General features: G+C 50.0%; 1 long non-coding RNA gene across 1 annotated transcript; it reads left to right on the top strand.

Annotated features, from left to right (window-relative positions):
- The first annotated feature begins 235 nt into the window (after positions 1 to 235).
- Positions 236 to 5976, top strand: LOC142826708 (uncharacterized). Its single transcript, XR_012900919.1, has 3 exons — positions 236 to 428; positions 5359 to 5492; positions 5631 to 5976. It is a non-coding gene; the product is annotated as an uncharacterized LOC142826708 (long non-coding RNA).
- Positions 5977 to 10323: the final 4347 nt, after the last annotated feature.

The following is a 10323-nucleotide window of genomic DNA, read 5'->3' as shown; positions in this document are numbered from 1 at the left end:
TTTTGTTTAAATAAATGATGCTAGACCGCAAGGGACAAAGGGCTTTTAATTACACTGATGTAACCCACTCCAAATCGGAGGAGCTAGTTCAGATTTATACCAGTGTGGGAGAACAAAATGTAAAGTCCGAAAGATTCCCGCCATTTGACTCTTCTCTGGCAAGGAAGGGGCGGCTAGACCATCTCAATGAGCACGAGACATTCACGTGACCTAGAGACGCGTATGCAAATCGGCCAACGCCCGAGGCTCGGCAAAGCAGCCAATCCGAGCCCAGCAGGGAACTATAAAAGGAGCTGCAGTAGCACCCGAAGCCATTTGCTCGGGGGACGCCGACAAGGAAAGCGTCCGTGCTCGGAAGGCTCAGAGCGGTAAAGAGTTTCCAAGGCGGGTCTGGGAATTAGAAGCGCCAGTTCCCATCCTGCTGTTCGGTGAGTGTTCCCGCCCCCGGCCCCGCCCGCGGGTGGGGCCTAACCCTGCCTGGCTCCGCTTCGGCCGTGCCCCCCTCCAAGGGCCGGGCCCCGCTTTGCTCTCCCCTGATGAGCTGGGAGCGCCGGGGGCCGCGGCGGCGTTCTCCCGCCCTGTGTAGGGCGTGGCCCAAGCAGAAGGGGTGGGGCTCAGGAGCCTGTTGGGGGCGGGGCCCGTGTAAGCGGCTGTTGCGCCGTTCAGCCTTTCCTGTCCCGCTCCCCCTCTGCCGCCCCCAGAGTCCTGTGATGCTGTCTGCGCCCACCAGCTACTGCTGCTCTTCGAGACCATGAAGCGGGATCGCTGTCCCTCCATCACAGCGGTTGCTGGCCGGCAGGGTGCTTGTTCAGCTACATCGCTGTCCCTTCTTCCCCAAGTCATTGCTGCAGTACTTAGACTCCGTTGCTGCGCCTCGCTCTTCCCCCTCCCGCTCCCCCATTACTGTCTCCAATGCCCTTTTGCTTGTATTTGCTCTCCCGGGCGTTGGCATGCCTATTACCTGTTAGCGTTATTGCTGCTTCTAACCCCAGCCGTTCCTACCTCTAGTGCTTGTTAGGCATTATTGCTGTCTGTGCCCCCAGCCATTGGTGCCTCTAGGGCCCATAAGACAGTGTTGCTATCCCTGACCCCTAGCCGTTTATTCCCCTAATGGCCGTTAAGACATAGCTACTGCTGCCCCATATGCCTGTTAATGCAGATACTTTTTGTTTCCCACCATTTGTTCTCCACAAGAACTAAGCCCGTTTTTTTAAGTATTCCCTCACAGGTGCTATTTCTAGGTCTTCAGCCCCTGGATCACTGAGGACTAGACGAGAATAATGATGCTAAGGCTGCTTCTTTTCACTCCTTTATTCTATTGCTGTTAATGACCTTGAGGGGTATAGCTTTCTGCTCCTTCCTGTCTGACATCCAGTGCCCCTATTAGAGGCTATAGCCACCCCTTTCATTCTCTGTCACTCCTGTACTTATGTGGTATTGGTGATCCTTTCCCAAGTTCCCGCTTCACTTTTTCTCATGACCTTCTTCACTATAACTGCCCTTTACCTCTTTAACCCTTTGTTGCTGTTGGTGTAATTAACAGCTGTAGCCATCCTTTCCCCCTTGTCTCCCATAGTGCCGCTCCTGCCAGTAGAGCTGTCTGTTTTTTCCATTTCATGTGTAATATCCGTTGATCCCCTGGAGGGGATAGGGCAGCTACAGTCATTGTTTGTGGTGGGTGTTACAAGCAGCAATGTACTAAGGGAGACCTCCCCTTTCCAAGTTTTCTACCCATATTGGTGTCCCTTGTGCGTTAGAACTGCCCCTTTACCCCCTCTCTTGTGTCTGGTACCCATTGTGCAGCATAGCTGCCCCTTTTCCTCCTCCTCTCCCTCCTGTTGTCCTCTGACCTCCCTTGTTCCCATTGTATGGTATAGCCACCCTTTCCCGTCCTCAGTCTGCTACCTTTAGTGCTCATTGGCTGTGAAGAGGGACATGGTGGCTGAACTGCATAACATCCACAGGCATGTAGAGAGTAAAATGTGTGTGGGGGGGGAGGAGGGGGAGTCACTGCACAGTGTACACTAGGAGCAGTTAATATAGTAAAGGGGCCTCTTTCTCCTCTTAACTCTCTGCTGCCCCTAGTGCCCGTTAGCCACCCTTTCCCCTCCAGTCTGCTACCTCTAGTGCCCGTTGTGTGGTGTAGCAGCACCTTCACACACTGCTGGCTATTAACCAAGATGGCCACTCCTTCCCACTTATTCACTGTCTGCTTATCCCTAGTGCATGTTATGCCTCCTAGCCTTCTCCCCTTTACTCTGCCGGCCGGCCCTCGTGTCTTTCATAGGTTATCGCTGTCTCTTCTTCCCCCTACCCTTTCCTATACTTGCTGTTTTGGGTGTTACCCAGCATAGCCTCCGTTTCAGCTCCTCCATCTCTGTTGCCTCCAGGGGATTTTGTCCAGTTTAGCCACCACTGTTTCCTTTTACAAACTCTCCTGCCCCTCCTGTGCATTTTGCAATCTCCTTGTCCCATTCCCTCTTGTAGATTTTTCAGTCAGTTTTGTTATTCTTCTCTAGACTTCCCGTAGTTTGTCAGCATAAAATATCATGCCCCCAACTGGGCACAATACTAGAATTGCCACATAAGCACTGTGGACGAGAGCCCAGAATTTTGGTAAGGCTTCTCTTTTCTTAGCCTTACCATTCCTGCTAGTTGTACCCATTGGGAAGTATAGATGCCCCCTTCCGCTCTACAGAATCTGCTACCCATAGAGCCCCTGTTATAGAATGTAGCCGCCCCGTTCCCTCCTTGCATTCTTTCTCCCCTATTTTGTGTTGTGCAGTATAGCTGCTCCTTCACAGTTTTCCCTTCTGCTGGTCCTGATGCCCTTCAGCATAGCTCCCCCCTTGCTCCTTTCACTGTTCTGTGCTGCTCATGCCTATTAAGAACTGCAGCCATCCTTTCCCTACTTCTTCCCTTTACAGCCCCTGAGGCCCACTATTCAGTGTCTCTGCCTTCCCCTTTTCCCTCTGTAGCTCTTTGTGCCCTTCTGTGCCGTATTGCTACCCTTTCCACTTTTCAGTCTCTGTTTCTCTTTATTGCATTTTAGGCAGTTTAGCCACTCCTCTCCACCTTTCATCTTGGCTAATGCTCGTGGCTTTCACAAAGCATAGCAGCCTCTTGCCGCCTCTTTCACCCTCTGCACCTTATGCAGAGTGCTGACTGCTCCCTCTCCCTGCTTCGTGTGTTCCTTCCCTTCAGTCTGTTATGCATTTTAAAGCTGCTCCTCTTCTTTCCATTGATGGCCTTTTATGCTGTTTCCCACCTGTAACCCTCCTTGGCTCTTGCCTTTCCCCACTATTTGTGAAGAGAGATAAGTGCCCCTGTCGCCGCCTTGCTCTCTGCTGCTCCTTAATGGCTATTCTAAAGTATAGCCTCTCTTCTCCTCTTGATGTCTGTTAGGCAAAATGAGCGCACTTTTCTCTTTTGACATTGTGCTATCCATGCTGTCTGTTAGGCATTACAAATGCCTTGTCCCAGCTTTCATGCCCTGCAGCCTTTTGGTGCTTAGCAGGGCAACAGCATAACGCTGTTTTAACCTTCATCTGTCCCTGTTGCCCTTTCTCCTGGACACTCTCCTTCCCCTCAGAGCCCTTAAGCAGCATTACTGCCTTCCCCAGCCTCTTTTCCCCTCTAGTGTCCATTAGGCAAAAGAGGCGCCCTTTTCTCTTCCACATTACTCTTTTGTCTACAGTGCCCGTTGGGTGTCAAAACTGTCCTGTCTCTCCTTTTACTCTCTGCAGCCCCCCTTTTACTGTCTCCTTACAGCTGCCCCTGTCAGCCTTCCATCTTCTCTGGCCTTTAGAGTCTGTTACGTAGGTCGGCCACCTCTTCCCCCCCGCTTGGACCTTCTGCCACCTGTAGTGGGTTTTATGCAGTGGACTTGCACTTAGTCCTTCTCGGGGTCAACGGGCATTAGGGGCTGTGGATTGGCAGTGTGGAAAAGGGCAGCTATACTTCACAAGAGGGTTTGGGGGCAGCTCTGCTTCCCAAGAGCTAAAAGAGGCAACGGAGGGTGAAGAGACCACAGGAGCGTCCAAATTGCCTAATGGCCACTAGGAGCAGCATCATAGTGAAGGGGAGGGCTCCTTTGTCTCCCATTTCCTCCTCCAAGTGTTGGTCTGGAATTCCGCAGGGCCCTGTCACCTACTGCCACTCTGCTGCTCCTAGTGCCCGTTATTCCGTTCGGGTGCCCCCTTACTCCCTTTCCCCCTTTCCGTCTCTTCTCCTACTTGTATTGTGTTCCTTAGGCGGGATAGGCATCCCCTTTCCTCCTCTTCTGTGATGCCTTATTGTATCCATATACGAGGCACTCTAGTTTACCCATCTTATTATTTAGACATCTAGCATTTGTGTAGAAGCACTTGAGAAATGTATCCCTATTTATCTGTCTGCTGTTTCCAGTTGAGTTGGGCTCTTGTTTTATGTGACTTGTTTGTGTCTCGTGTGATCTTAGTCATACTTTGCCATCTTCCATTCTCTCTTCTGTATTAATAGACCTTCCCCTAAAGAGATGCAGGACAATGTAGCACTTTAAAGGCTAACAAGATGGTTTATTAGATCATGAGCTTTCGTGGGCCAGACTCACTTCCTCAGATCAAATAGTGGAAGAAAGTAGTCACAACCATATATACCAAAGTATACAATTAAAAAAAAAAAAAGAACAAATATGAAAAGGACAAGAAACTGTTTTCTCTTTGTGATCTTGCCATTTTAACCAGAAAGGACACTCTCTCAATGACTTAACCACCTGCATTCTGCTACAAAGACCTTTTACATCTGCACTTGAAAGGGAATCGTCTGAACTGTCATTCATGTTAAAATTCGACACTTTCCAACAAGGACTTAACAAACATTTGAACTATCTCACCCATTACCAAGACAGTTTCCCCAATTATCACCTCTAATACCATTAACTCACAAACATCCCACTCTCCCTACCTCTAATATCATCAATTCACAGACACTTACCTTCCTTCCTTCCCCCCCCCCCCCCCCGCATCCCCCTCCTGTTCTGCAATGTGATTTGTCCTTTTCATATTTGTTCATTTTTTAAATTGCATCCTTTGGTATATATGGTTGTGACTACTTTCTTCTACTATTTGATCTGAGGAAGTGGGTCTGGCCCACGAAAGCTCATCATCTAATAAACCATCTTGTTAGTCTTTAAAGTGCTACATTGTCCTGCATTTTGCTTCAACTACCCCAGACTCACACGGCTACATTTCTATCACTACCCTAAAGAGATGTCTGTCTGTCTCTGTGTGTTTCACTTGACTGATGCTCGTTGCAGGAACTGCGTGACCACGTGTGTGGCAGGCTTGAAAAGTGTGAATTGGTAGCACTTTGTTGCAGGTGGAGTCCTTCAGGGTTTGTGTGGATTGGAGGGAAGGCTTGGAGACAGCAGACTTATGACCAAGGCAGCCAGAGCGAACCAAGTGAGCAGCGAACAGGGCGGCAGGCCTGAGGAAGGTCTGAGAAGAGCTTGCGTAAGTGAGGCTTTTTTGGGGGGGGGCTGTGTCGTGACCTGGCTGGGCTACGCATGCAAGTGTCTGTCTTTGGTTTTGTTCACTGGTGCTGGTGCATGGACTGTTTGAATGCTGTGAATTGGAAGTGCTGTTTTTCAGGAGGCCTTTCAATGGCTGGTTGAATTTGAAGCATGGCTTTGAGATGGGAACGTTCCTGAGCCAGCAACCTTATAACGGAGGCAGCCTACGGAACGGAGTGAGCAGTGAACGTGAGAGTCGGCCTGGGAAATGTGCGAGAGGAGCTCAGGTAAGTGTGATTTTATGGGGGGAGGCGGGCTGTGCCGTGAGCTGGTTGGGCTAAGTATGCAAGCGTCTATCAGTCGGTCTATGTGCGATCACTTCCTTCACTGGTGCTGGTGCAAGGACTGTTTGACCACTTGTTTAGCAGTTGGGGAAGTGTGTTGGGAAAGTGTGTAACGGAAGTGCTTTGTTGCAGCTGAGTCTTTCACAGCCAATCGGAATGGAGGTAAAGCTTTGAGCTGGGGCCCCCTTTTAGAGCAAGTAGCTTTTCAACAAAGGGAGCCGGAGGGCATCGATTGAGCAGCCAGCAGTGGAGTTTGCCTGGGAAATGTCGGAGAGGATCTCAGGTAAGTACTGCTTCTGTGAGGCTGTGCTATGAGCTGGCAGGGCTAAGTATCCAACTGTCTTCTCTTTCGCTTCCTTCACTGGTGCTGGTGCAGGGACAGTGTGACTGCTGTGAATTGGGAGTGGTTTTTAAGAAGTGGCTGGTTGAATTTGAGGGAAGGCTTTGAGCCGGGCATATTCTTGGAGCCAGCAGGTTTTACAGCAGAGGCAGCCGAGAGAAGTGAGGTGAGCAGTGAACGTGAGTCGGCCTGGGAAACATTGGAGAGGATCTCGGGTAAGTGTGGTGTGTGTTGGGCTGTGTTGTGAGTATCCAAGTGTCTGTGTCTGTCTGTTTGACTTGACTAGTGTTCGTTGTAAGGATTGCATGACAATGTGCGTGGCAGTCTGAAATATGTGAATAGAGAGCACTTTGTTCCAGGTGGGGGCCTTCAGGACTTGTATGGATTGGAGGCAAGGCTTGGAGGCCAGTAGCCTTACGACCAAGGCAGACGGAGCGAACAGGGCAGCAGGCCTGAGGATGGTCTGAGAGGAACTTGGGTAAGTGTGGCTTTTTGGGCGGCTGTGCCATGAGCGGATTGGTCTAAGTATGCAATTGTATGTCTTTGGTTTCGTTCACTGGTGCTGGTGCATGGACTGTTTGAGTGCTGTGTATTGGGAGTGCTTTTTGCAGGTGACCTTCCAGTGGCTGGTTGGATTTGAGGCAAGGCTTTGAGACGAGTATATTCGTAAGCCAGCAGCCTTATAACAGAGGCAGACTACGGAACGGAGTGAGCAGTGCAGATGAGAGTCGACCTGGGAAACATTGGAGAGGAGCTTGGGTAAGTGTGGATTTTTGGGTGCTGTGCTGTGAGCTGGTTGGGCTAAGTATCCAAGTGTCTGTCAGTCGGTCCGTGTGTGATCGCTTCCTTCACTGGTGCTGGTTCAGGGACTGTTAGACCATGTTTTTAGCTGTTGGAAAAGTATTCAATGGCAGGTGGGCTTTCAAAGACAGATTGAATTGTGCGCAAGACTTTGAACTGGACAATTTCTTGTAGCCAGCAAAGACTAACAGAGGCAGCCAATGGAACTGAGTTTGCAGCCAACGTGAGAGACTGCTTGGGAAACGGAGTGCAGATCCGGTAAGTGTTGCTTTTGTGTGGCAGTGCCGTGAGCTGCCTGTGCTAAGTATGCAACGTCTCTTTGGGTTTCTTCACTGGTGCTGGTGCAGAGACTGGTGTTTGAATGCTATGAACTGGCAGTCCTTCTTAGGAAGTGGCTGGTTGAATTTGAGGTAAAGCTGCATGCTGGTCACATTGTTGGAGCCAGCAGCTATTCTAACGAAGGCAGCTGAGAGAACTGAGTGAGCAGTGAACATGAGTCAGCCTGGGAAACATTGGAGAGGAACTCGGTAAGTCTGGCATTTTGGAGGGCTGTGCCATGAGCTGGTTGGGGTAAGTATCCAAGTGTCTGTCAGTCGGTCTATGTGCGATCACTTCCTTCACTGGTGCTGGTGTAAGGACTGTTTGACCACTTGTTTAGCAGTTGGGAAGTGTGTAACGGAAGTGCTTTGTTGCAGGTGAGCCTTTCATGGCTAATCGGAATGGAGGTAAATCTTTGAGCTGGGGCCCTCTTTTAAAGCAAGTAGCTTTTCAACAAAGGGAGCCGGAGGGCATCGAGTGAGCAGCCAGCAGTGGAGTTTCCCTGGGAAATGTCGGAGAGGAGCTCAGGTAAGTGTTGCTTTTGTGAGGCTGTGCTATGAGCTGGCAGGGCGAAGTATCCAACTGTCTTATCTTTCGCTTCCTTCACTGGTGCTGGTTCAGGGACTGTTAGACCATGTTTTTAGCTGTTGGAAAAGTATTCAATGGCAGGTGGGCTTGAATTGTGTGCAATACTTGGAGCAGGATAATTTCTTGTAGCCAGCGGACTAACAGAGGCAGCCAATGGAACTGAGTTTGCAGCCAACGTGAGAGACTGCTTGGGAAAGGGAGTACAGATTCGGTAAGTGTGCCTTTTGTGTGGCAGTGTTGCAAGCTGCCTGGGCTAAGTATGCAACGTCTGTCTTTGTTTTTCTTTGCTGGTGCAGACACTGGTGTTTGAATGCTGTGAACTGGCAGTGCTTTTTAGGAAGTGGCTGGTTGAATTTGAGGTAAAGCTGCAAGCTGGTCACATTGTTGGAGCCAGCAGCTATTCTAACGGAGGCAGCTGAGAGAACTGAGTGAGCAGTGAACATGTCAGCCTGGGAAACACTGGAGAGGAACTCGGTAAGTCTGTAATTTTGGAGGGCTGTGCCATGAGGTGGTTGGGGTAAGTATCCAAGTGTCTGTCAGTCGCTTTGTGTGCAGTCACTTTTTTCACTGGTGTAGGGACTGTTTGACCATGTGTTTAGTAGTCGGAAAAGTATGCAATGGCTGTGCTCTGTTGCAGGTGGGCTTTCAAAGACTGATTGAATTGTGGGCAAAGTTTGGAGGCAGACACTTTCTTGTATCCAGCAGATTAACAGAGGCAGCCAAGGGAACGGAGTGAGCATCCAACGTTAGACGGCTTGGGAAACATTGGAGAGCAGATCCGGTAAGTGCGGCTTTTGTGTGGCAGTGCGGTGAGCTGCCTGGGCTAAATGTGTCTTTAGTTTCCTTCACTGGTGCTGTTGCAGAGACTGTTTGAATGCTGTGAATTGGGAATGCTTTTTAGGAAGTGGCTGGCTGAATTTGAGGTAAAGCTGCGTGCCGGACACATGCTTGGAGCCAGCAGCTATTATAACAGACAGCCGAGAGAACCGAGTGAACAAATGAATATGAGTCGGCTTGGGAAATGTTGGGGAGGAGCTCAGGTAAGTACTGCTTCTATGAGGCTGTGCTATGAGCTGGCAGGGCTAAGTATACAACTGTCTATCTTTCGCTTCCTTCACTGGTGCTGGTGCAGGGACAGTGTGACTGCTGTGAATTGGGAGTGGTTTTTAAGAAGTGGCTGGTTGAATTTGAGGGAAGGCTTTGAGCCGGGCATATTCTTGGAGCCAGCAGGTTTTACAGCAGAGGCAGCCGAGAGAAGTGAGGTGAGCAGTGAACGTGAGTCGGCCTGGGAAACATTGGAGAGGATCTCGGGTAAGTGTGGTGTGTGTTGGGCTGTGTTGTGAGTATCCAAGTGTCTGTGTCTGTCTGTTTGACTTGACTAGTGTTCGTTGTAAGGATTGCATGACAATGTGCGTGGCAGTCTGAAATATGTGAATAGAGAGCACTTTGTTCCAGGTGGGGGCCTTCAGGACTTGTATGGATTGGAGGCAAGGCTTGGAGGCCAGTAGCCTTACGACCAAGGCAGACGGAGCGAACAGGGCAGCAGGCCTGAGGATGGTCTGAGAGGAACTTGGGTAAGTGTGGCTTTTTGGGCGGCTGTGCCATGAGCGGATTGGTCTAAGTATGCAATTGTATGTCTTTGGTTTCGTTCACTGGTGCTGGTGCATGGACTGTTTGAGTGCTGTGTATTGGGAGTGCTTTTTGCAGGTGACCTTCCAGTGGCTGGTTGGATTTGAGGCAAGGCTTTGAGACGAGTATATTCGTAAGCCAGCAGCCTTATAACAGAGGCAGACTACGGAACGGAGTGAGCAGTGCAGATGAGAGTCGACCTGGGAAACATTGGAGAGGAGCTTGGGTAAGTGTGGATTTTTGGGTGCTGTGCTGTGAGCTGGTTGGGCTAAGTATCCAAGTGTCTGTCAGTCGGTCCGTGTGTGATCGCTTCCTTCACTGGTGCTGGTTCAGGGACTGTTAGACCATGTTTTTAGCTGTTGGAAAAGTATTCAATGGCAGGTGGGCTTTCAAAGACAGATTGAATTGTGCGCAAGACTTTGAACTGGACAATTTCTTGTAGCCAGCAAAGACTAACAGAGGCAGCCAATGGAACTGAGTTTGCAGCCAACGTGAGAGACTGCTTGGGAAACGGAGTGCAGATCCGGTAAGTGTTGCTTTTGTGTGGCAGTGCCGTGAGCTGCCTGTGCTAAGTATGCAACGTCTCTTTGGGTTTCTTCACTGGTGCTGGTGCAGAGACTGGTGTTTGAATGCTATGAACTGGCAGTCCTTCTTAGGAAGTGGCTGGTTGAATTTGAGGTAAAGCTGCAAGCTGGTCACATTGTTGGAGCCAGCAGCTATTCTAACGGAGGCAGCTGAGAGAACTGAGTGAGCAGTGAACATGTCAGCCTGGGAAACACTGGAGAGGAACTCGGTAAGTCTGTAATTTTGGA

The sequence above is a fragment of the Pelodiscus sinensis genome, chromosome 1, assembly GCF_049634645.1.
Source record: "Pelodiscus sinensis isolate JC-2024 chromosome 1, ASM4963464v1, whole genome shotgun sequence".
NCBI lineage: Eukaryota > Metazoa > Chordata > Testudines > Trionychidae > Pelodiscus > Pelodiscus sinensis.
Note: the sequence above shows the minus strand (reverse complement) of the source record. Positions and strands in the feature narration are given on the sequence as shown.